This window comes from Hippopotamus amphibius, chromosome 6 (assembly GCF_030028045.1).
Source record: "Hippopotamus amphibius kiboko isolate mHipAmp2 chromosome 6, mHipAmp2.hap2, whole genome shotgun sequence".
In the NCBI taxonomy this organism is placed as follows: domain Eukaryota; kingdom Metazoa; phylum Chordata; class Mammalia; order Artiodactyla; family Hippopotamidae; genus Hippopotamus; species Hippopotamus amphibius.
In genome coordinates, this window is record NC_080191.1 from 59297911 (window position 1) to 59324678 (window position 26768).

Genomic DNA, 26768 nt, shown 5'->3' on the forward strand with positions numbered 1-26768 from the left:
CAACTTTGCAAAAACAGTTGTTTCACAAATCAAATCAAAATACCTGATTTTAGTGTATAAACCAGCCTCGAAAGAGATAATGGAGGATTGAGAGTTTGGGATTAGCAGATGCAAACTATTGTATATAGGATGGATAAACAACAAGGTCCTACTGTACAGCACAGGGAACTACATTCAATATCCTGTGATAAACCCTAATGGAAAAGAATATGAAAAAGAATGTATATATACATGTATAACTGAATCACTTTGCTATACAGCAGAAATTAACACAACATTGTAAATCAACTATACCTCAATATAACAAGTTTTTTTAAATATATTTTTAAAAAGAGATAATGGATATCTCTATTGTGCAAACTGAAATGTTGTCTTCATTGTATTTCAGGTCCAAATTATAATTGGGCTTAGTCTTTAGGTAATTTACAATCAAGGGTGTAGGAGTGAAGACTTGTATATAAACACAAGTGACCAAATTTTACATATATATATGCAGATACTTATAGCTATATATCTATATAGATATAAATATATATACTTATATTAAGTGTATATTCATATACAAATAATTTGTATATAGAATTAACCACAGGTGGAGATGATTTTTGATCTATACACTTCAATACAATCATATATTTCCATAACCTCTGGTCGTGTGCAAACTTATTTTGAAATCCATTAAAAATTGCAGTTAAGGGACTTCCCTGGTGGTGCAGTGGTTAAGAATCCGCCTGCCAATGCAGGGGACATGGGTTCGATCCCTGGTCCAGGAAGATCCTACATGCCGCAGAGCAACTAAGCCCTTGTGCCACAACTACTGAAGCCCGTGCACCTACAGCCCATGCTCCACAACAAGAGAAGCCACCACAGTGAGAAGCCTGAGCACCGCAACAAAGAGTAGCCCCTGCTAGCGGCAACTAGAGGAAACTGCACAGCAACAAAGACCCAATGCAGCCAAAAATAAATTTATTTTTCTAAAAACTGCAGTTAATATGCCCATTTGAAAATTTTTACCAACCACCATTTTGTCTCATAAACCACAAATCAAACCTAACAAGTCTTATAATGAGCTAAAGACAAATGCTAAGTGGTTGATTTAAAAGAGTCACCACTGCATACTCGCATCGAGAAAGCAATCGGCATTAAATAGTGTCTATGGAAACTGAAATGCTGAAGTATTCAGGGAGATAATTAGGGGGAAATAAGTCTGACTATAGGTAGATTTTAAGCAGCCTTGAGGAGATGGGGTACTCTTCTGAGGAGAGGAGCAAGAAAGGCCTTGTGTTTGGAAAGACAGTAGAGGGTTATGTGAGTTATGTGTGGTGCTTGGGAGACCCCTGGATCCAAATCCTGGCTCTGCCACACACTGGGATGTCCTTGCACACAGCACTAGACCTTCTGCCCTCATCACCTCACAGTTTTCCTTTCAGGATTTAATAGCAACTCGCCCAATATCCATCCCACATAGGGTGGGTACTCAACAGATGCAGCTCGCATTATAATTATAGTGGCAAAGCATGATAACCAGGAGGCTGGACGCAGTGACACTCATGGGGAAATGAGGCAGGGACAGTGAGGAGCTGATGAGCAGGGTCTAGGGTCACAAGAGGGCAACTGGAGGTGGGGCCAAGGCTTGTGGTCACAAAAGAGCTTTAGAGTGACCGTGAGGCAGTAGAGTCCCTTCAAGGTCCATGGTGCATGACATGATGAAAACAAATCAGAAGGCTCTCCCGTCGCTGTAATGAAAACAACCCGCTGGGAAGTGTTTTACTGCATAATGAAAAATCACCTGGTGCCGCGCAGGGGACTGTGACCTCACAGGATAAACAGGACCCGCGTGCCCAGGTCTAGGTGGGAAGCCAAACTCAGCCTGCAGCAAACGGCTGCGGAACGAGGCTCACTTTGCTAAGATGTGACTTTTACTGCGACTTACTCAGGTTTGAGGTAGACTGCTAGGTAGACACAGGACATAATAATAATGCGGTGCATGCTCAGACCAGAGCTGTACATTTCTGGATTTCACCCTACGCTTCTCACAAATAACTAGGCATCATTGTCTCTGTATCTGGTCATGACACTGGCTCCTCAGATGACACATTTCTACACAATGGTACCAGTCAATCTCTGCAGCATTTCCAAATTTCAAGACAGACTGTTTCTCTCATATTTTTCTTAGGAAGGCTTATGAGGACTCACACATGAGCCTACTAAGTAAGTACCTAGAAGAACACTTTAAATTAAAACACCTTCAATTATAATGGTTTTTTTAGAAGTTTGTGACACTCCCCCAGGTAAGCAGAGAAACCCTGCTATGTGAACCCCCATCCAAGTCTGCTAATCATAATTTGCCTCCTATTTGCCACATCTAGGGGAAGGTCTTATATTAATTCAGAGTTAGGGAAAATGCTGTACCAGGTTTCATTGGTTTATTATTTGAAATAATTTTTAAATAATTTCTTCTAATCTGCTCCTTTCTGCTTTTACCCACACCAAAATAAATAAACATTTATACTATGGACCCATTTCTTAACATATAGCTAGCTCTTTCTTCCCTCAGTAAAGACCTGGAAAAATACACCAAAGAACAAAGATAAAAATTTGATCTGATATTTCAACCACTATTCTAAATGCATCCCTTGCTCATTACTAAAATAGTTCACTACAGAATCAACCCCAGGAAACCAGAGTTATTCTTTCCACCTTTTATGAAAAAGCTTAAATAATAGTTTGTTCAGGTGTTTCCTCATGTCTTCAGTATAAATTACAAATTCTCCCCCAAGACAGTCTTGTATATCTCAGACCTGATTAAGTGGAGAGCAAGATGTCTGCCTATCTCAAGACAATCTTAATCATTTGTAGTCTGCATTTTTGTTAGTAAAACTTAGTTATGATGCTTCTTAAATAGGGAAGAATCCTTATGGGGTGTGGGAAGAAACTAGGTATGAAATGTACAAAAGTTACATCTTGGAACCTTACTTGCCTCACCAATAAGAAGGCATTAATAATACCTGCTTCATGTGATTTTGCCAGGACTAATATTACATATATTGTACATTAAATTTATTATATAATATATAATATGTATTGTATAATACTATGTTTTGTATATAATATATGTTTATTTTTAAATATATATACTTATACACTAGAGAGAGAGAGAGGCTCATTGCCTAGCATGCAGTAAGCATTTGATCACTGCTGTCCCTCTCCGTATTTTTTCATCCTTGGGACATACTTTTTTGAAAGAAGAACATGGAATTTTTCATCAGAGGGCCCTGAAAATTCACGCTCTCTATGGGCACCTACTAACACCACCCCCCAGCTCGCATTTCCACTCCAGGACTCCTCTCTGAACCTCAGCTCCCCAAACTTGTAAGGACTCTGAGGCTTGCAGACAGAGGTACTTAATATTTACTGATGACAAGCCAATATCTGACATAGAGCAACTTTAAACAGATCTCCCTCACTCACAAAAACAAGGGCTAGAGTATGTAAAATAAACAGAGGCTCTGACATCCCATATCTGGATTTCAATCGGATCACCCTCCCCCTCCCCACCGTGCGCAAATTCTTTCATGGTTGCCCGTCACGCCCATTCTGCGTGGTTCTCTGAGCATTCTTTGGGGATGCGCCCCAGTTCCCCAGTGCACAGTCAGTATCTGCTTGCTTTCGTGGCCCATTTTGTACCCGCCATTCTAGTTCTACCTCAGACTTCTCGCTGCATATGATCCCGGTGCTGCCCTGTATTCTCAAACTGCAACCACAGATAAGACCCCCTCCTCCTACTCCCCAGTGCTGGGGAGGGAGACCAGACACTCCGACACTTCAGGACAGGTGTAGTTCGGCCAAATAATACATAGAATAACTTCTAGAAAAACTGAATGTAAGAGCATCCTGGATGTGCCAGAACAAGGTCATCCTCTGGAAAGGAAAAGGGCTGGGATCAGCACACGAAGTCAAAGGCACAGGTGGTTAAGTGAAGAGCTGGCACACAGGGACAAGCCATCCACAGATGGACCCAAGCCAGCAAGTGTCTTTAGTCAAAGCTACAAACAGGTTTTCAGCCAAAGATCTGGACCCCAGTCTACGCAAAGGTCTACCTTAGGGAAGAAGAGGTGATCCCAGGGAGTTCAAGTACACCTGCAGATGGAGAGGAAGGAGACAGCACAGGAAGGCGGCGGCGCGTGGATGGAGACAGCGCGGATGGGGACAGCGCGGATGGGGACAGCGCGGAAGGAGACAGCGCGAAAAGAAACCCACATGAGAAGAGACCGCGCGGGAAAAAGCCCACGCGGGAGGAAGCCCACGCGGGAGGAGGCCGCGCGGGAAGACTGCGGCGCGGCAGGAGGCAGCAAGGATGGCGACAAGGCAGGGAGGAGTGCGGTGAAACTGGGCAGAGCAGGCTGAGGCCTGAGGTGCTGGTGTCGGACGGGAACCTGGGCGCGGAGGCACCTACCGGGTGTACGTTTTCAGGCACGAGGTTGTGGTTAGAGGCCCAAGAACCGAGCAAGGCCCGGTCTCCTCAGAGTCTCCTGCCAATGAAAGGACCGGTTCGCAGCTGAGTGCCGAGACGAAGCTGCAGCCTCCAGGGTCCGCGGGTTGGACGCTGGCACGGGCGCCAAGCAGCGCCTGACGGCCAGGTCACGCCTGGCGTCGGCAGGTCGCGGGGTCCCCGCTGAACGGCTCCCTCTGACGGGCACAGCGTCCAGCTGTCGGATGAAGCAAGGTCGGCCGAGCTGAGTAAACCAGGCCCCGAAGCCTAGGAGTGCTGGGATGTCGGCCAGAGCGGGTGAGGAGACGGTGCGGAGGGCTGCGGGGGGAAATCCAGGGAGCGTTCGGGGCCACCGCTGTCGGGGCGGCGGGCAGGGAGGCCTGTCTGGACCACACGACCTCAGGGCTGGCCGCTCCAGACCTTCCAGGCCTCTCGCAGGGGTCTGCACTGGCAAGAAATACCTCAGCAGCCTGGTCCGATGCAGAACGTGATCAGAGCTGATGGGAGAAGTGGGTCAGCGCGGAGCACCCCAGGCTTGGCGGTGGTGGTGGAGACCATAAAACTCACTTCAGGGACCTGTTCTTGTTTTCCCTCCTGAAACTGTCCACACCCCGCCAGAATGGTGCTAAATGACACGGTTTCAGGTTCCCGTTCCTGGGGCAGATCGTTAACAGCGGTGTGGTCGTCGCTGACCCACGCCTGGCCACGGCATGCTCGCCACCCTCCGCAGTGGTGCCCAGCTCAGTGCAGGTTTCTTATTTGGCTCTTTATTCTTACCTATTCTTGACTCAGTGATCATCTGCTGCTAGATTTTTCACCTAGATGGCTGATGCCCGCTGTTTGTTCAGTTACCCCCATCTCCTGGGCTTTGAGAGTACAAAACTTGCATCTAGCCTCTTAACCAAAGTTAGATTCAACCTGTGCCTTGGCTCTTAAGATTTTGACAAGTTGGCTGCCCTTGCTTGAACTTCTATCTCTGAAAATACAAGGTCTGTTGGAAATCTGGAGTTGTCACTTTTTTCCCCTGGGCAATCAACTGTACAATCACGAGGAATGCTTCCTACTGCCATTATTGTAATTCTGCGGACACACACACCATATAACTCTGCCGAATTAAAAAAAAAAAAAAAAAGTAAAAAAGAACCTCAAAACTTAAGAAGCTGCCAGGGTTTCAAGTGTCGCCTGCAGGAGCCCAGGACTGCTAAGCCACTAACATCTGAAACTCTTAGGTCTGAAAAGAGACATAATGTGTATTGGCATTATCAGCAAAAGCGCTTGAGCCAACTTTGTTTTCATATTCCTCAACCCGAATTCCTTTGAAAATAAAAGTAAAAATAAACCAATACTCCTCATCATTTCCTCTAGACCTTGGAGTCTGGATTAAAGGAAAGCTGCTGATTTTGCTGACCTTCACAAAGGTGCCACGGGGGGTGAGGAGAGGGAGTTGTTGCGTTTGGGGCTGATGTGGGTCCTAATAGCTGAGCTTAGCTGTGCTTTAGATATTTTCTTTCAAACTTGTCTTTTTGCTGTTGCAGCTAGGCTTGTCAGTTTTCAGTACTAATGGGTTGTGATGGGGTGTCAGGGGAAGTCAGCAGTCAATGCTTGGGGAAAAAAATGGTGCTGGGGGTGGCCGTCATTGCTGACATGGCCAGGAACGGAAGTACAGTGGCCTTCTTTTGTAGAAAAATAGACAAGAAATTCCTGTGCTGTGTTTTGTTTTTAAGATTAGTATAGATTTTTATCCTTTGATGACTGGGCTGTCTGCTCTTCCCCACCTTAAACTTGCCTATCAAAAACATATATTCTAGTTTTTAAATAACCACTTTATAATATAGTTAAAATTGTAATTCATGTTGTGGGTTGTAGTTATTTCTTGCAGGAAGATAAAACAAGATAGAGAAATGTCTGCTGAAGTAGAATCATGAGAGAAGTGGTGTAAAATGGCCGGGGCTACCTCATGAAGGAGGCCCCTTTTAGGGAAAACTCATTTTGGCCCCAGTGTTGTATGACATGAGAGTGCCATTACAGTAACACTCAACGTGATGATGCTAATGTGAAAACATCAGTGCCTCACTGCAGTTTGCATCCAGGGCCAGACATCTCATTAAAAATGTTTTTTTACTAATAATTCAGTAGAACCCTATTATGACACTGGTATCAGAATGCAAGAATAATATTTGCTACATAGGTTGTTTTATTCAAGTCATATATCAGGGAGTGTGTATGGGAAGTGATTTGCTCAACAATCAAGTGTAATATAATCTACAATAGCCAAGCACTTGCTAAACGAGGGTTTACTGTACTTATTTACGTGAATTATATTTATGCCAAGAATCCCGAAGTGGTTATCATGTGAAAATATTCCAAGTTGACGTTATGTAACACAAGTCCCTGAGAAGTTTTGTGTGGGTTGAGTAAAACCCAGAGTCACATCCTGATTTATTTACTTTGTAAATCCAGTTCTGCATGTCTTAGGTTTTCTCTTTTGTTTATATAAATTTATTTATTTATTTATTTTATTGGCTGTGGTGGGTCTTTCTTTTGTCTCGGCGAGTGGGGGCTACTCTTTGTTGTGGTGCGCAGGCTCCTCATTGCCGTGGCTTCTCTTGTTGTGGAGCACAGGCTCTAGGCGCATGGGCTTCAGTAGTTGTGGCACATGGGCTCAATAGTTGTGACTCATGGGCTCTACAGAGCAGGCTCAATAGTTGTGGCGCACAGGCTTGGTTGCTCCACGGCATGTGGGATCTTCCTGGAGCAGGGATTGAACCTGTGCCGCCTGCATTGGCAGGTGGATTCTTAACCACTGCACCACCTAGGAAGCCCCTTATGTTTTCTTAAATTTCCTTTAAGTCCAACTGTATTCATCTTTCTTTTTAAATTTGAAAAATTTAGTGACAGGGAAAAATGTGGACAGAAAGTGTCTAAAGTTGTAGTGAAATGAAAAGAACCTTTGCTAATTCCATATCCCTGCCCTATACTCTTTCTTCTTTCACCACACTTCACAATCTTACACAGTCCAGTTATTACTTTCAACTTCAGCCTTTCTATATTATCAGGAGTTTAATAAGCATATAGTATTTTAATAATCAGAGAAAAGTAACACACCCAGTTTAATCTTTAAAAAATTATATTATCCACTGGAAAGGAGTGGATGTACTTTTCCTATTCCTCCTATTAATTACAACTGTAAAGTCTGAACAGCAATATATATATACATATAAAATACTAGTAAACATGTTTATTGTTAACATGTTCATTGTATATTGCTTGTTAATTTATTATATAAATATATTTCTATATCATATATACATATATAAATCAAAATCAAAGACTGAAAAATAGAGGGAAGGAGACAAAATGACTAGGGACCTAAGGACTTGAGGTGAGCAGTGAGTTCCCTGGGTTTTCCTTTTGTCTTATATATCACAGACTTGGAACTTAAGAAATTGGCAACCCTGAAATGCCAATAGATGCGGATCAATAAAGTCCCTCTTTAACCTGCCCTTCTCTAACCAAAGGACCAGGAAGGAAGCAGCTTAACAAGACAGAACACATTTGGACGATGACTTCTCTGTTTCAGCTAAACACCACAGATAAAACTGTGGCCCCATTCACACCAGCAAAGACTGAGTGGGAGCCTAGACCTCCACTTTCATGAGGCTGTAAGGAGGAACCCAACACTCCCATCAGGGAGCAATCAGAGAAAACCAAATAAGGAGTCAGGATGTGCATCCCCACCAGCTAATAATCAGACGCATTTACCCCATCGCCCGTGGAGTGGTGTCAGTGGAGATCACGTGGGAAGCCAGAACTTCCACCTCTGTCCAGCAGCATTGAAGCAATGCTCCCTCCTTCCCTTGCCACAGCAGTGACAAAGAAAGCCGGCAAACACAGAAGGTTTAAATATGATCCAGAGTCTCATAGCATAATACAAATATGCCCAGCTTTCAGGTGAAAATAACCCATCATCCCAGAAATCAGGATGATCTCAAACTGAATGAAAAAAAAAACCAGTCAATAGATGCCAACACCAAGGTGATAGAAATGTTGAATTATCTGACAATGATTTTATTTTTATTTTGCATTGGGTCTTTGTTGCTGTATGCAGGCTTCCTCTAGTTGCTGTGAGTGGGGGCTACTCTTTGTTGTGGCATGCGGGCTTCTCATTGCAGTGGCTTCTCTTGCTGCAGAGCACAGGCTGTAGGCATGCGAGCTCAGTAGTTGTGGCTTATGGGCTTTAGAGCACAGGCTCAGTAGTTGTGGTGCACGGGCTTAGTTGCTCTGCAGCATGTGGGATCTTCCCGGCCTGGGGATCAAACCTGTGTCCCCTGTATCGGGAGGCAGATTCTTAACCACTGAGCCACCAGGGAAGCCCCTGACAACGATTTTAAAGCAGCCATGACAGAAGTGCTTCAACAAGCAATTATACTATAATTATGCTTGAAACAAATGAAAAAATAGAAAACATCAATAAAGATAACAAGAATACAACCCTACATTCATAAATTTAAAAAGTTAAATGAAATGGACCACTTCCTCAAAAAAAAAAAAAAAAAATACACACTATCACAATTCACCCAAAATTAAATGATAATTTGAATAGCTGTATAACTATTCAGAAAATTGAATTCATAATTATTTAATTCGCAAAAAAGAAATCTCTATGCCCAGATGGTTTCATTGGAGAATTGTACTAAACATTTAAATGAGAATTAACACCAATTTTACATAATCTCTTCTAGAAAATAGAAGAGGGAATACTGCTCAGTTTATCTTATGAAACTATTGTTACAATAATACTAAAATGAGAAAAAGACAATACAAAAAAAAGAAAACTATAGACCAGTATCCTTCATGAATATAGATCTAAAAATCCTTAATAAAATGTTAGCAAATAGAATTCTTCAATATATTAAAAAATTTCATGTACCATGACCAAGTGAGGTTTATCCTAGGAATGCAAGGCTGGTTCAGTGTTCAGAACTCAGTTAGTTTGCAACTGGGCCTGTGTACCACAACTACTGAGCCTGCGCTCTAGAGCCCATGAGCCACAGCTATTGAGCCCACATGCCATGGCTGCTGGGGCCCGTGCACCTAGAGCCCGTGCTCAGCAATAAGAGAAGCCACTGCAGTGAGAGGCCCATGCACCACAGCGAAGAGTAGCCCCCACTCATGCAACTAGAGAAAGCCTGTGTACAGCAATGAAGACCCAATGCAGCCAATAATTAATTAATTAATTTAAAAAAATCAATCCGTGTAATCCATCATATTAAACTAAGGAAGAAAAGACACATGATCATATCAATCAATGCAGAAAAATCTTTGGAAAAAATTCCACACTCACTCATGATAAAATATCTTAGGGAAAAAAATCCTACTCATTCTCCTATGACCAAACTCCTCCTGGTATAATCTTGGGCAAATTATTTACTCTTTCTAATTATTTAATCTCTCATCTGAAAAAAAGGGGATAATGATGATATCTAACTCACTGGGTTGTGAATTATTATTATATATACAAATTATTAGTAATTAGACAGAAGCAAGCTTGGTGAACAATGTTCCATCCTGGTTTTGTACACTCCAAGCATCAGAATTTGGTCTTCAAAGTTGTGTAAGACCCTCTTAGTTCAAGTATCTACCTACTACAATACCTAAAAGTGCTCTTTAATTCACAACATTACAGGCATGCCTTGGAGATATTACAGGTACAGCTCCAGTACAGCAGTAAAGCGAAGCAAGTCACACCAATTTTTTGACTTCCCAGTGTTTATAATAATGTTTACACTACACTGTAGTGTATAAAGTTTGCAATAGCGTTATGTCCAAAGAAAACCAATGTGCATACCTTAATTAAAAATACTTTATTGTTAAAAAGAAATGCTAATCATCATCTGACAATGTAGGGTTGCCACAGACCTTCAATTTGTAAAAAACACAGTATCTGTGAAACATAATAAAGTAAAACGTGACAAGACGAGGTATTCCTGTATATACAACACAGAAATATAAATTGTGGGCAAATACAGTGAAAGTAAAATGAGGATCATGCATATTTTACTCTTCAGCTAATTTAGGCAACATTATATATGATAAAGTAGAAATGCTTTATAATGATGCTCTAGTATGAACTTCTAATCACTTATCATAAAGAATTGTTGAAAACCTTTAACCAATATAGGTAGTAATAATAATAACAATGATAGTAATAAAAGGGTCTCTCCTTTTATTGGGGGAATGGTCCACATTTCCCTTTCCTTGTATTTCCCAAAATCTGCTAATCCTCTGCTGTGTATCCAGTGCAGTTCCTTTCTCATGTCAAGTTATTCAGGGGTAGACTCTTCCTTGTCTCGTTGCCCTTATTCCTACTTACAGAAAATTCTTAGTCCTTGCAGATTAGCTTATTACATGTGTATTTAAATACCCATTAACAATGCCGCCTCTCCACAGCCTGGGCTGTCCTTCAGTTCACGTCACAAATGCCTGCCTGTTATTACTTAACGATGGAATATGGCTTCCCTCCTGTCCAGTTTGTGGTGCTCTGGGCCTGTTCTGGAACCTCAGTGCTTAGAGTTCTGGTCTGCCGTCTCTGTGCTCTGGCCCTAGCTGCTCCGCAGCAGTGCAGCCTTAGGAGGAGCTGATTCTCCAGCTTTGGCAGAAAGAGAACCTTTCCGTTTGGGGTCCAAGCTAAAGATGGATTCCATTGCCCAGTTGAACAGCAACATCTGTATCTTACATAATGTGTATTATGATTAAATGTCTCCCCTAGTTGCAGGAGTTCAGAAGATTTACTGTTTAGTCATTTGAGGCTTATCATTGTGCAGACCATGAATGCTCAAAAAATATTGAATGAATAAATAAATCTCTGTTGGCACCGCATGCCAAGCTGACCTGAAAGGACACACACACACTCCAAACACATGAAAATGCTGGATAAACTACTTTTTTAATGCATAGCCAAACTCAAAACCAAGGAAAGGAAATCCCCAGATATCAGATATGAAGAACAACTCAAAAAAAAAAGGAGTAAGTGGCAGCTGAAGCCAAACACATGATAGGAATGTGATAAACAGGTACAGCCTTGTGGGCTGGGGACTCACGTTTTAATGCCTGCATTGGGACAGGAGACAAAACCTTGGGCCCAGGCAAGGCAGGGAGCAGAAACTAAGATCCTGTATAAAATTGGGGGTCATGAGGCTTTGCCTAGACTGTGACAGTGAATTTAGAAACTCAGTGCATCAGTTTAGGGATTCAGCAAAGAAGATTGCCATCAGCTTAGGGCAGTCAGTGAGAAAAGGTACCCTTAGGAAGTTGGAACCAGGAAACTTCTGTACAAATCTGTGCTGTTTTCATGGTGAGAGGATCCCAACTGAGAAATTCAAACACTAGAACAGCAATTCCATTTCTTGGTGTTTATCCTAAAGAATTGCAAACAGGGTCTTGAAGAGACAATTGTACACCCATGTTCATGGCAGCATTATCCACAATAGCCAAAATGTGGAAGCAATCCAAATGTCGACTGGATAAACAAAATATGGTTTATGCATACAAAGATACATACAAAGAATATTAGTCAGCCTTAAAAGGAAGGAAATTTTGTCATATGCTATAACAGGGATGAAACTGGAGGACATTATGCTAAGTGAAATAAGCCAATCACAAAAAGCATATACTGTATGATTCCACTTATCTGAGGTACCTGGAGTAGTCAGATTCATAAAGACAGAAAGTAGAATGGTGGGAGAATTTTAGTTTTGCAAGATGAAAAAGTTCTGGATGGTACTTGCACAACACTGTAAATATACCTAATGCTACTGAACGATACACTTAAAAATGGTTAGGATGGTAAATTTTATGTTACGTGTATCTTACCACAATTAAAAGTTTTTATGAGAACCTGGTACATAACCACCAAAACCCTTTGGGTGTCAGCAGCACAGTGGATAACAAGACTCTAGATGAGAGCACAGTCAGGCACCTGTGTCACCCCAGAAATGAGCTCACACTCAAAAATGACAGACAGGGGGCTTCCTAGGTGGCACAGTGGTTGAGAATCCACCTGCCAATGCAGGGGACACGGGTTCCATCCCTGCTCCAGGAAGATCCCACATGCCACGGAGCGGCTGGGCCCGTGCGCCACAACTACTGAGCCTGCGCTTTAGAGCCCGTGAGCCACAACTACTGAGCCCATGTGCTGCAGCTACTGAAGCCCACACACCTAGAGCCCATGCTGTGCAACAAGAGAAGCCACAGCAATGAGGAGCCCATGCACCGCAACAAAGAGGGGCCCACACACTGCAACAAAGAGTAGCCCCTGCTCACCGCAACTAAAAAGAAAGCCCGCACACAGCAAAAAGACCCACCACAGCCAAATAAATAAATAAATAAATAAATAAATAAATAAATAAATAAATAATGACAGACAAAATGGAGAAACAAGTCACCATGGAATCGTGAGAAGAGGCAACAGATGGAAAAATTGTTCTCCAAGAGATGTAGACTATAGAATAATCTGAGAGAATATAGAACAAATATTTCTACCAAAGATATAAAAAATTATCTAGAAGCCATAAAGAAGGAACAGAAAAGTAAGGGGATTGTGGGAGAGGGGGAGGAAGAGGTAGCATTAAAAAATAAACTAAATAGGAATTCTGGAAGTAAATGAGTATACTGTCATTATAATTTTCTTTAAACAATCATTGGATGGATGAAATACTGGTCTAATTGGTAACTGCTACTGAATCCAGAGCAAGGAAAAAAAGCAACATGTTTTATTCAGACCTGAACCTTTAACCAGCCAGTTGCATGATTTAAGAGCCATGATACAATACATATTCTACATCCAGAACAAAACAGCAAGCATCCTTCCTGTTCATTTTCAGGTAGTCAGACTTCGGGTCAGGCACTGTTCTAAGGCCTGGAGACACAATTATGAATAAGGCAGACAAGATTCTTCCTCTTTTGGTTCTCATAGTCTCATAGTTTGTTGTCTGGAAGACAATAATTAGACATAAATATAATAATTTCAGATATTTTGGTAAGTATAATGAAAAAATTAATACAGAACAGTAACATAGGGAGTAATGATGAATGTCAGTGGGGCCTCTTAAGACAGGGTATTCAGAAAAGGCCTTTCTAAAGAGGTGGCACTTAACCTTGAACAAGAAGGCACCAACCATGCCAAGATCTGAGAGAAGAGTAATCTGCGGACAGAAAGGCTCTGAGGCAAGGAAGGAGCAAAAGCCTCTGAGGTTGTTTAAGATAGACCTAGGTAGAAAGAAAGGCCAATGATATTTCCCGTCAAATGCAGTAGATAAGACACCATGGTAGGTACACCTGGTCATTTGCATTGCCAGAGCACCATTGGTCCTCTTAAAGTTCAAATTGTAACTGAGTTCTAGGATACAGTCTGTTTGGGAGAATCAAAGCCAGGTCCTGAGCTTCAGCCAGAATTATACTGCCAGGGACATAGAGATATATTCTCTCAGAAGTCCATGGATGTCTTTTATACTTCATATTGCCCCCGTCTGAGTGAACAAATGAATTGAGTGCATATTGTATGCTAAACATTTGGTACCCCTCAAACTCCATCCATTTTCTAAAGCAAAGATGGCCATCTTTTTCTGTAAAGAGCCAGACAGTACATAGTTTAGGCTTTGAAGGTCATACCGTCTCTGTGCAGCTTCACAGCTCTGCCACTGCATTACAAAAGCAGCCAAAGATAACACATAGACGATCGAGGTGGCTATATTTAGTAACACTGCATTTATAAAAACAGGCAGTGTTTTGCCAACCCCTGTTCTAAAACAATGATCCCCAAAGTGAACTGAATCCAAGATGAGCCTTGGGGTGTGGAAAAAAGAATCACAACTTTTGTTTTTTATCACCAAAAAAAAAGCCAGTAAGATATTAATCTATTGATATTTAATAGAAGGTTGGCATTGGTGCCCTCATTCAATCCAGTGTCAGAGCATAAGGGGTCACATACAGTACGGAAGGAACTACGAGGGAAGAAGGGATATCCCAGATGCAGCCGTGTTGACAGTGGGTCCTTCGTCTTGCATTTGCTTTCGGTGCATTGTAATACACCACAGTTTGTATGTGACGCCCACAGTGTGGGCAAGCAGCTTGAAAGAGTTTTGTAGAGAAACCTCAGAATGCAGACATTACCTGTAACCCAAGCGCAAATGAGTAACATGAAAATGGCAGGACCAACGCTTCTCCAACTCCTAGTGTGAACATTTGATAGTCACATACAAGACAAAAACAATGAAAAGTTAATCATATCTGGAAAGCAGTCTGGAAAAATATTCAAATCTGTGTTATCTATTGCTGTGTAATGAATCACCTCAAAACTTAGTGACATGAGGCAATAATAAGTGTTTAACATCTCATGCAGTTTCCTTTGTTCAGAAATTTGGGCAGGTTATCCGGGTGGTTTTGGCTTAGGGTCTTCCCTGAGATGTTGGCCAGGGCTACAGTCATCAGAAGGGTTGACTGGGGCTAGAGGATCTACTTCCTCAGTGGCTCACTCTTGGCTGGCTGTTGGGAACAGGTCTCAGTTCCTCACCGTGTGGACCTCTATTATGTTTGAATCTCCTCACAACTTAGCAGCTGGCTCCCCCACACACTGAGAGATCTCAGAGAGCAAAGCAGAAGTGGCAAAATCTTTTATGGCGTAGTGTCAAAAGTTATTCACCATCACTTGCACCGTATTCTACTGGTCACATAAACCAACCTCCACGTGCTGTGAGGGGACTGAACAGGCTTGAATACCAGGAGGCAAGGATTATTGGGGCCACTTTGGAGGCTGGCTGCTATAGTCCACCCTCTGACTCCTAATAATTGTCATCCCTTCTACATGCAAAATATGCTCACTCCCTCTTAAGTGCGCCCAAAGTCACATCTTATCACAGCCTCAACTCAAAATCTAGAATCTCACCATTTATATCAGGTCCGGGTGCAAAGAAGTCTCCTCAAGGCCAATGAACTTCATTCACCCCAATGACGTTTTCAGATTGTGAGATATTTTAATGAGAGCAAAAATGATATATACCATTATGTTAGAATGTTAGGCCAGGTTCTCCAGAGAAATACAAGCAATAGGAGATGTATATATAGATGTACATATGGAATTTGTTATTTGCTTTATTATAAGGAACTTGCTCATGTGATTATAGAGGCTGACAAGTCCCACGGTCTGCCATCTGCAAGCTAGGGACCTAGGAAAGCCAGTGTGTAAGTTTCAGCCCAAGTCTAAAGGTCTGAGAACCAGGGGAGTCACTGGTATAAGACCCAGTCTCGGGGCAGGAGACCAATGTCCCAGCTCAGTCAGTCAGGTAGAGAGAGCAGATTCTCCTCTACTTGGCCTTTTGCTGTATTCCAGCCTCAACAGTTTTGATGCAGCCCACTCATGTTGGGGAGGGCAGTCTGCTTAGTCTACCAATTCAAATGCTTTTTTGGGTTTTCGGATTTTGTTTTTTCAGCTTTGAAGTAAAATTGACAAGTAAAATTGTAAGACATTTAAAGTGTACAGCACAGTGATTTGATGTATGTAAGTATACAATACAGTGCTATCAACAGTAGTCACCATGTTATACATTAGATCCTCAGACCTTATTCATCTTATAATTGAAGGTTTGTACCATTTGATGAACCTCTCCCTATTTCTCCCACCCAATTCAAGTGTTTACCTCACCTAGAAACACTTTCACAGACACGCTCAAAATAATGTTTAACCAGGTATCTGGACATTCCATGTGCCAGTCAAGTAGATACACAAAATTAATCATCACAGCCATTAAAATAAAATAAATTTATGTTTAAATATTATTTAACATTTCTCATCCCATTTGGTTTGTATTTTTTGCTTATGCTATTGATATGCACAATATAATTACATACAAGTGTGTGTATATATATATATATATGTCTATATATCACATACATATACATCGTGTGCTCACAACATTCTTTTAGCAGAGGCACAGAATTAAAAGAAAGTTTGGAGACAAAGGGTCTAATGAACCTGAAGGTGAAATAAAATCCTTGCCGGTTGTTACGTTGTTAGTTTCTATTTTCGGTAATCATTTGTCAGGGCATCTCTCTGGTGGCTGGTAAATAGTATCAAAATATAGTTAACCAGGTTGACTGCCTTATGAGAAGTGGCAGAAAATTATGTGGTTTTGAGGGGAAGTAAATGTAAAAATCTCTTTGGGCAAGATGAGGTGGTAGCTGTGGCAAGCATTTGGTCTGTTCTTGAAGACAAACAGAATATTTAGAATCAAGGACAAATTTCAGTTTTAAAAGCCAGTAAATACCTGATCCATGTAAAGATTAAAGCAATGAATACTTAAGAAAAGTACTTAGGGAAGATTGGGGGGGGGGGGCATTATCCTTTGCTGTAAAAAAAAAAAAATGTGTCATTTTTAAAAGGGAGAAGAAATGTAGAGATTTGGTAGGAAGAAGGAAGGGAGGGAGGGACATTACCAACATATACCACCATGATCTGCCAGCCACTTACCCAAAATAGTTTACTCTCTTCTCTCTTTGCTGCTGCCCTTCATTGAAACTGTTTACAGAATCAGACACCCACAAGAACAAACACACTGTAGTCCTTTGTCTGTAGGACCCTCTCCTGTGGGAGCTCAACCAACACCTAGATGCAGTCATCATAGACCGCCAAGAACTCTGCTCTCATGAATCTGTTCACACCCAGTTAGCCACTGTGGACCAATGAAGAATGTCCCAATCAGATTCTTCCTCCAGAGGCCATCTTACCGTAGCCTGGATGCCTCTACACACAGCTAGGAGTGTGTGTGTGTGTATAGTGCACATTGTGCAGCTACATGTTAGCACCAGAATGTCTACATAACTGAAAGAGGTCTTGGTTAAGTCAGTATTATTAAGAATTACAGTCTAAGCCATAAACAACATTAATTACATCCTTGTTTTGAGGCAAACATTCTGCATAAATGATTTAATACATTATGTCATTTCATCCTCACAGCAATCCTAGGAGGTAGATATCCTACTATTTCTCATTTTACAGAAGAGGAAACCAAAGCTCAGGTAATCACCACAGGCCAAATAAATGACAGAGGCAAAGAATCATATTTCATGTGATTCCTATATATATATAAGAATCACATGAAATGTTGCTTAAAATGCAGATTCTTTGACCTCACTCCAAAGATTCCCACTCAGCAGGCCTGATGTTTGCCCTGGGAATCTGCTTTTATCATAAAATACCTAGGTGATGCTAATTTGAGAAGTTAGTAGCTTTCTAGGACACACATTGTACTACATTGTATTATGTCTCCTAAATTGGTATTCTACTATAGCTAAATAAATTGAACTATATCTCAGAGGTTAGCAATTGCTTTATATAACTATCCTCTCTGATTCATGAATTAAGGGAGAAGCATACACACACACACACACACACACACACACGTTCAAATGTATAAAACTGAAAAACCAGAGGTTATGGTTTGCATTACAAAATTAATTTTCAGTTTACAAAAAGATTCTTTGCGGTGAGAAATTTCCAAAACAAGGTGCTACATATCACTGCGTATAAATTGAACAAAACTGTTTGGCCACTAAAACTGAAAAAAAAATTAATGGCATAATTCCCAGTGCATAGGAGAACAGGCTAGTGAATATAATTTTAACCGTTTTAATTTTGTCTTCCCTATTTTTTTCTTAAACATCTAATGTTTGTACCACTAATCTGCTCTTGAGGGAGAGTTGACAACAAAGCAAATAAACATGTACCAAAAATCATTAAAGAAAAGACTCAGAAAGAACTAATTGTGTCACATTTGACAGCATGCTCTTCTTTGAGGGTTTTATGCTTGTGGTTTTATATTGTACTTATATGGCATAGTCATACCTCCTGCTGGTAAAATTGTGCCTGGATCATATTGATATTACTGACTGTCTCCTTGTCATGGGCTAGTACTGGAAAGAGTATCAAGACTTCCAGGTACACTGGCATCTGAATGAGTTTGTGAACAACTGGCCTAACTCCCTGTCACCATGATTCTGTTTACACCAAAAGTATTTATATATACTTTTCAGGATCACATTTATTATATAAAAGTATGCGAAAGAAAGCCTTTTCTTATTGTTAGTTAAAATTGTTGTTCTCATCGTTACTTTCCCATTGCAAAGCAGTTGTGATACAATCCAGGAAGGCTACATCCCTAAGAGAGGTAGAGAGGAGTCCTACAGGAGGACTTCTGCCCTGGGCTGCTGTATGTCACCACCTCTGCTCTGCAGAACAAGGACATCTCTCAGCAAAAAAAGGGCGGTTAGTGGGAGGGGCCCAGGGGGCTTGCTGGAAACAAAGCCAGACCTCTGCTCCTGGCTGTTGGCAGAGTGAACGGAATGTAAAGAGGCTCCAGTGATGACTAAATGCAGATTCTGGTTGGAAGTTAAGAAATTGAATTTCACTTCTGGAGAGAGTCGGCTTCAACTACCAATTGTGCATCAAGCACAGTAGTCTAAGGAAATGGCTCAGGAGTGAGGAGTGGGCCTTGAGTGAAAGGAGAAGACACCTCCAAGAGGGCAGAGGAGGCAGATGGCAGATGAATGCAGGGCTGGATAAAGCCCAACATGATCTCCATCGTGTGGATGGAGGTGGGTTATCCCTTGGAGCCATAGTGCCCACTCCTCTTCCACTCCTGTGGAGCCCTATGCATGTTAGACTCTGCCTCCCCCTCCCACATGAGCATATTACAAATCTGTCCTTATCTTTCATTCTGTGCATCCCAGACCAACATGTCCAGAAAGATGATGGGTGGTTTGGATGCGTTTTTAGATGCCTTGACTTGATTAAGCCCATGGGTCCAAGCCCACGTTCACCTGTAAGAACACCTGACAAAGCAACCAGCCTGCAAATGGATATTGCCACAGGACAAACAGGGCGTGAAGCTGAGGGGGTGCTAATAATGCAGGTTGGGTCAAAAGAGGAAGGAAGCTTTCCTGAGGAACATTGGCGTGAACTGGCAAAAGACAATGGACAAGGGTTTGGGGCAAGGTTTTGGAGGGAGAGGGGAGAGGCTGCCCCACTCCCGTGCTTCCATGGATTTATACCCTCCCCTGATCAGCTAGGACAGCACTGCCAAGTCATGAGTAAACTATATTAAATTGTGTTGGAGAAAATATTTGTCAAAGTCTTTAAAGTGTTCTGTGCACATGTACCAGTTTCGTCTCTACTACACTGTTGTTGTGGTTATGACTGCTGTGATTCCTCACCTAGAATAAGGATGGCTCACATGTATTGGACACTTTCTATGTGCCACACGCCATGCTAACATCACATACATTATGTCATCTATCTCTCACGTCAGCCCAGCAAGGGAGGCACTGCGATCTCTTTTACAGGTAAGGGAGTTAAAAATGAAAAAGGTAAAGTAATTTGCATTAACTCAGAATGAGCAGTCCTGGGGAGTGCAATGACCTGTAAGGGCCTTAGGGGCACCCTATTTTATAGCACAGCATAACTGGTGCATATAAAAATGCCCCCCAAATCACTGAAATAAGCTTACACCATGCTCGTGGAAGCTATTCATAAAAAACAGGTGTTTTAATACATTTTAGAAAGGTTGCTATTCAAGATGATGAAAACAAACTAAATTTGGGTGCTCAGTCAGCTGGAAAATAGAGTTATGGGGAACAGCTCATCCCTGATGATGCTGGATAAATGAAGTGTTACCGTATTAGTAATAGGAGGAGGAGGAGCAGCACGAAGGTGATTAATAACATTAGTCAAGCTGCAGTGGTTGGACAGACTGGGGTAGAGAGAAAGGAGAATTAGGGAAACAAGTGGGAACTTATCTGCCTATGAAATGGCCTCAGAGGTCCAATGCTTTCCCACCACCGTCAGTGATTGCTCAAGTGTAATGATGTGTCCAGGTAACATATTTATTTCTTACAGCAAACACTTGGCTATTCTCTCATTTTGAACGTCCTGCCTCTGGGTTCCTCTATACTTTGGCACTGGCAGCATTAGAGAATATATATGTGCTGCAGCCCTTGTGCTGCACAGTACAAGGCCGTAGTGAAAGCAAACAGATTCTCCTCGTCTGGTATATTGATGCTGTGCAGCAAAAAGCCAATAAGAGCATGACCTTGTTCCACACACAAATACATTCTCTTAACGGGCTTTTCCTCTTAAGGCAGCAAGTCTGCACTGGCAGAGAGAACAGAATGAATTTTCCTTTTAAGAAATGTGTAAGATGGTACTCATTTTCTCCAGCCTTTTTCTTTTCCCGCCTTTTATTTTCTTCATTTCATAAAATACACATGTAAAAGCATATCCCTTTTTGCACATAGAAATGTTGGCTAAGCCATCTTGCTGAAGGGTCTTCCTCCCCAGGACTGCTGGTTTGGTTCTATCTGGTGCTGGAAATGGACCCCAGCCACAGAGATTCACACCAACTCAGATTCTTATTACCCATGTTAAAGACACCATATTTCTGCTTGTATTCCTATCTGACCTCTTGACTATATTAAACTCGTGGATGTATGGATGGATAGAAAAACAAATAATGAGATGCTACAGGTCAATAACTGCTTTCAAACCGGTGTTATAATTAAGAAAGCACAGGTTTGATTTTCCTGCTCCTGTATAACTCTTCTTTGGGGTTGTGCAAAGTTGAGACTGATTGATGCCACAGCACACCATGAATAAAGCTTTCAAAGTAGAAGTGTAGCCACAAGTGTTGTGTTTAGTTTGCATATATATTAATAGGTACTTAGCGTACATGTGATTGTCCCTATGTACTACCTGGGATCTAGCATCTCAACATTCTGCCTTCTACACTTCCCAGACACCTACTATATGCTGACTGCTATTATTTTTCAAAGATAAATAAAGACAAAAAAAAAAAAAAAAAAAACCCTGCAAGCAAAGGGGCAGTACTACGCAATAAGGATTCATGAACACCATTTTAAAAACTTTCCACACTGTTCTGTGTTTCAATCTGAAAACCACTCCTTTCTTCCTCTATCCATGAGTCAGTCAAGAACAAAAGGAAATATTTCTGAATTTTTTCCTTTCTTTCCAAGCACCTTGCGAAGAGCCAGGCATGGAGCCAAAAAGGAGGGGGATGTTACTAAGGGAAAAAAATCACCCTGTTTGGCTTTGATGGAAAAAATTTTAAAAAAGGAAAGAAAGAAGCAACTGCATCATATATGGAGGCTTGAATGATGTATATAGGAAAAGAGTGTTTTTATGGATAACTGCCATGGGCAAAACAGCAGATCTAATCAAAAGCACTACACACGTGGATGTTCCCTGCCTCTGAGAGAAGAGAACTCTTACAACGGGCTGGGCTTCTAAGTTTTTCTTCTTCAATTCAGCAGAGGGTAGACAGGCTTGCAGTGCATAAGATATTCCTCACATGCTCCCTGTCCTCCAAGAAAAAAAAAAAAAAAAAAGACGACTCATCACTAGGACAAACCATTAATTCCAAATTAATTCCAAACTAATAAAATTCTCTTATCTCCATCACACAGGTGAGTTGTGGTGTGAATATCCCTGCGGTTCCATACACATGAGCCGCCAGGAATTGTCACTGCTATCCTCTCTCCCCGCCGAGGAGCACAGGAACAGAGTCTTGGCTTTGGGAAAGAAGGACGCTAAGATAAATTATCCCCTCATCTTCTCTCTACCCTCCCCGCCATTCCCCCCTTTTGTTTTCTATCAGAGGCTGATTATGTGTAGATAAGCCCACCCAAGGAATAAGCAGCAGCTAGGAGGCTGCCGCACAGGTCTCACCCTCTAGAGGGCGCTGTACACGCCAGGCTCAGGAAGCCTAAGGAAGGTCACCTGTGTGGTGACTGCTCTTCATGACCAATTTTTGTAAAGTCTAAGCAGTGGACAAGGCTGAACAGGCAGAAGTGGGAGAGGGAGTTGTGAAAGGAGGCAGGGCCTGGCGCGTGCAGAAGCCGAGGGAGGAATGGTGCTCTCCTAGGGAGAGCTTCAGGTGGCAGAAGATGATTGTGCTAATAGGCTGGTGCTCTGCCCCATGTGATGGAAAACAATAGAAAAGAAACCAAGACAAAACCAGAAAGCAGGAGAATCTGTATGATTAAACACAGCCCTGCCCAAGAAGAATTCTGGGTATTGGAGGGTCAGATAAAAGATACCAAATCCACGAGGAAACTTCTTTACCAGACACACTAGTGGATATGTTTTAAAACAGACCCATACTCAACTATTTCCCAATTCTCCGTTGACCAAATAGTCTGACAACAATGGCTAATAGTGATGGTGCACTTGCTGCATGCCAGGCACTGTACTACATGTCTGCTTGGGTCACCTCATTCACTTCTAGCATAGGTACTAGTACACTTTACTTACATATGAGGAAACAGAGACTTGGGGTGAAAATTTTCCCAAGATAACCCAGCCAGTAAATAGAAGACCCAGCTTGTCACACCCCAGGGTCCACATCCCTAACTATTCTGCTTGTTGGCTGCTAGAGGCCATGCCTGTAGAAATAGCCAGAAAAAAACTTAATAGCCTTGAAAATCCAAATGCTCAAATCCAACTTGGTTGAACTCCATCAGTGCCACCAAGATGGTAGCGTGAAGCTGCCCCCAGTCGTCTACTGTTTCTTATTTAGCAGATGCCAAAGGGTACAGAATATAGAGGAGAAATAAGGCTTGTGTGAAAAGTTTGTGAAACCCCTCTTGGAAAAATAAAATACAAGTTAAGCCTAGGAAATCAATCTCCAAAAATTGTGCCAAGACCCAACAGCCAGGATATTCCATAGCTTTTTGCTCCAGTTTGAGCCCACTGCAGATTATGAGAACCAGCCCAGGCTGGATCCACCTCCCCTTACAGAAGCACTTTCAGTTTCCTGCTACTCCATCTTCACCAATCCTTTAATGACTCCAGTCCTATCCCTCTGGTCTGAATCCAGTTCTCTCACTCATTTGCTCCCCGCCTTACTGAGAAGCTTGAGGCCTTTCTACATGAATCTCCTTCAGTTCTTCTCTCTTCACCTTGGCAGTATGCTGTATCTCCCCTCTTTGAGTTTTTTCCTTCTCTTTTAGCAAAAGATGTTATTCCTTCTTTCCGAAGCTAACCTCTCCTGCCTACTCAAACACCTTGAATCAACAGTTATCCCCTCTTGTACTTTCTTCTGTCCTACTCTCAGCCTCTTCTACTCTGTTTACAAACCTGTGGTACCCTCTCATCCTAATAAATACAATAAATTATGAATAAAAAATTTTAAACCTTCCTTTTACCCATGCGCCTGTCTACAACAAGGTTTACACAACTTGCAGCCAGAAGAGCCGCCAGGACCCTTGTTAATTATGCAGATCCCAAGCACTTTCCCCTAGATATCAGCCCAGCAGGTCTGAGACATGCATGGGAAGCTGTATGATGGGGCAAGTTTGGGAAACACCTCCCTCCAGCTCTCCCTTCTGTGTCTGCACACACTGAATGTGCAACTATAGCTGCTTCCTGCTTCCTCACCTCCCACTCACTCTTAAGCATATTGTGAAGCTCCCACCCTAACAATAGTTCTCCTGTAGGAATTTTGTAATATGACAGCATAGCCAAGTTGAACTATAAGTCCTAGGATTTCCTAACCTGCATGGTTCCAGGTTAGGGCTGGCCACTCAGAGAGATCTGCATGAAATTTGTGAGATGGGAGTGAAGCCACAGGTTTAGGTGCTGATGGAAGTTGATGGGGACCCAGGACCTGATGGTTCAGTGTGTTGGCATGAGGTACACTTGGGCCCAGAGCTCCTCCTCCTGTGGGATCTGTTCCTTCAGCTTTTCTGTGTCCTGGGTCAAGCGTGTGTCCATGGCAGAGAACACTAGCTTCTGCAGGTCACCTGTGTCATTCGTCAGCGTTGGAGGTGGTAAGAGACAGATGTAGGTTACAGTTTGTCCTTGTGGGTTTGGTTTGTCCTCAGTTCATCCTGCTCATATCCAATTTTTCTTCTCACTTCTGGCCCCTACCAATAATGTCATTAATGGCCCTGTCACCAGTGGCAAAGAGGACTCTGGTAGACTGTGACATACCATGGCAAAATAATCACTAATTTGTCACCTGTAACAACTGTCTAATCAAGAGTCTAGAAAATAAGACTTTGCGTGATCAAGTAGGTGCTGCTGTAATTTTGGTGCAAATAAAGAGTATAATGGAATTGGTTGCTTTTAAGAGTACTAGAGAACTTAGCAAAAAAAAAAAAGATAAATTTGAGGCCTCTAATTCTAAGTTTCAGGCCTGTGGAAAGGATGGAAGAGCTTCTTGGACTGCCCTAAAGGGGCTCCTGTCTCCTGTAGCAAAGATTTCTGAAAACAAACAAACAAACAAATCCCAAAGTCCAGTCCTAAGGGTTGCTGAATCATAAAGAAAATTGAATTCACAAACTTGCAGGATCTCTTATGTGAAAATCATAAAATTTCTTAATTTTAATTATGTTAAATTTAAATTATGTTTTACCACAATAAAAAACTTTTGAAAAAAACTTAATCAAATGGGTCCCTCTTCAAACTGTGATTCTCAAACTTTTTGAATTAGAGGAACCTTTTTAACATTATGAATTTCATCCCTCACTTTTCTGCCAGCACGCACGTAGAAACACATGATGGTGATTGTACTTTTAGTGTCTTTTGAAGGGGAAAATAAATAAAGAAAGGTAGTATACAAAAGAAAAGAGACTATCAGGGCATTTATTGGGACCCCGAAAACTTGAGATAGTTTCTGCCAAACCTTATTTGTCAGTGGAAGCAGCCCTTCCTTCTTGTCTGAGTTTTCTCTTTCTGAGTTCTTCTGGTGCCTGAGGAGCCTGCGGTGGTCTCCACTGAGGCAGTGGCCTCAGAGCGGATTGCTGATTCTCCTCAGGACCTACCCACATGCCTCTTGTTGCTCCTTGACCAGATTCAAGTCCTGGCCGGCCTCTGCAGCTGAGTGCCAAGTGTGACCTGTGAGGAGGTGCCATACACACCAAAAGAACTGAAAAGAGTTTGTGAACTTTTATCCACAGCATCCTGGGAAATGTGTTTAGGAATGAATCCTGCAGGTATTGGATCAGAGTAGAAGGAAACCATTGGATTGGACAAATTTGTTAATATGGGTGCACTGAGCAGAGATCCTGGATTCAGTGTGTTAATTCAAGCATCTGGAAGTGGCTCTAAAAGTTTGTGTCATTGGTTTCCTGAAACATAGAAACAAAAGTGGCCTATACTGAATGGAGTTGAAATGCCTGAACTTTGTTAGTAAACTTTAAAAGAAGACATCTGGAGGCTGCAGGGGATCAGAATTGTAGAGGAGATGTATTATGTGAGACCTGTTCTCCCACTCCCTAACTATGCCTGCTGGGAAGGTTCTGGTCCCACCCTTCACCAAAGCTGTAAGAAGCGAATTTCTGAGGAGCACCCTGGCATCCTTGAAGAGCTCTGTGGTGGTCCTTCTTTCCAGGCCAGGAACAACAATGGGAACTTCTGCCATTAAACTGCCGAATTCATGGGGGATAAGGGTCTCAGGTGGCAAAGGGCCTTAATCACAGAGACGAGGTTGGGCAGGTTACCATAATGGGCGAGAGAGCCAAAGCAGTAATCAGAATGGTTGAATCATCAAAATCTTTGGCGTTGACTACTTGATCTTGGTATCCCTAGAGCTGAAATAGATGTATGACCTGCTGGATCTGATGACAAGTCTGACTTGAATCATCATTTGAGCAGATTTACCAGCCCAGAGTCCCTTGAATGAGGGTCGGCTGGTCCCCCTTGAGAAAGATCCCAGCTACAGTAGCTAATAATTAACTGATACAGCTCCCAAAACTCTGCTGTGACTCCTAATTGTCAAAATTCTTGACTGTGGACTACAGAACTTAACACCATGGACCACCTCCCCATTGAAACTTCCAATTCTTGGCATCCCTGGCACCGTACATTTCTGCTCCTGCCAAAACTCTATCCCAGGTTGTCCTTTCTAGTCCCTAAATATGAGCATCCCTGTTTCTATCCTGGTCCCTTTTCTCATTTCCTAAAACACTTTGTTAGTTCCAAATACTTGTATCTCCTCTACGTAGAAACTCCAAACTTTCCTTTCTGGTCCTAATTTTTTTCTCTGTGCATCACCCCTACTTTTCAGTTAACTAAACATCAAACATCTGGATATACTATTACCACCTCAGAATCATTCCATATCTGCTATGGACTGAATGTTTGTGTCCCTCCCCTCCCCCCCCCCAAATTCATGTGTTAAAGTCCTAACCCCCAATGTGGTGGTATTAG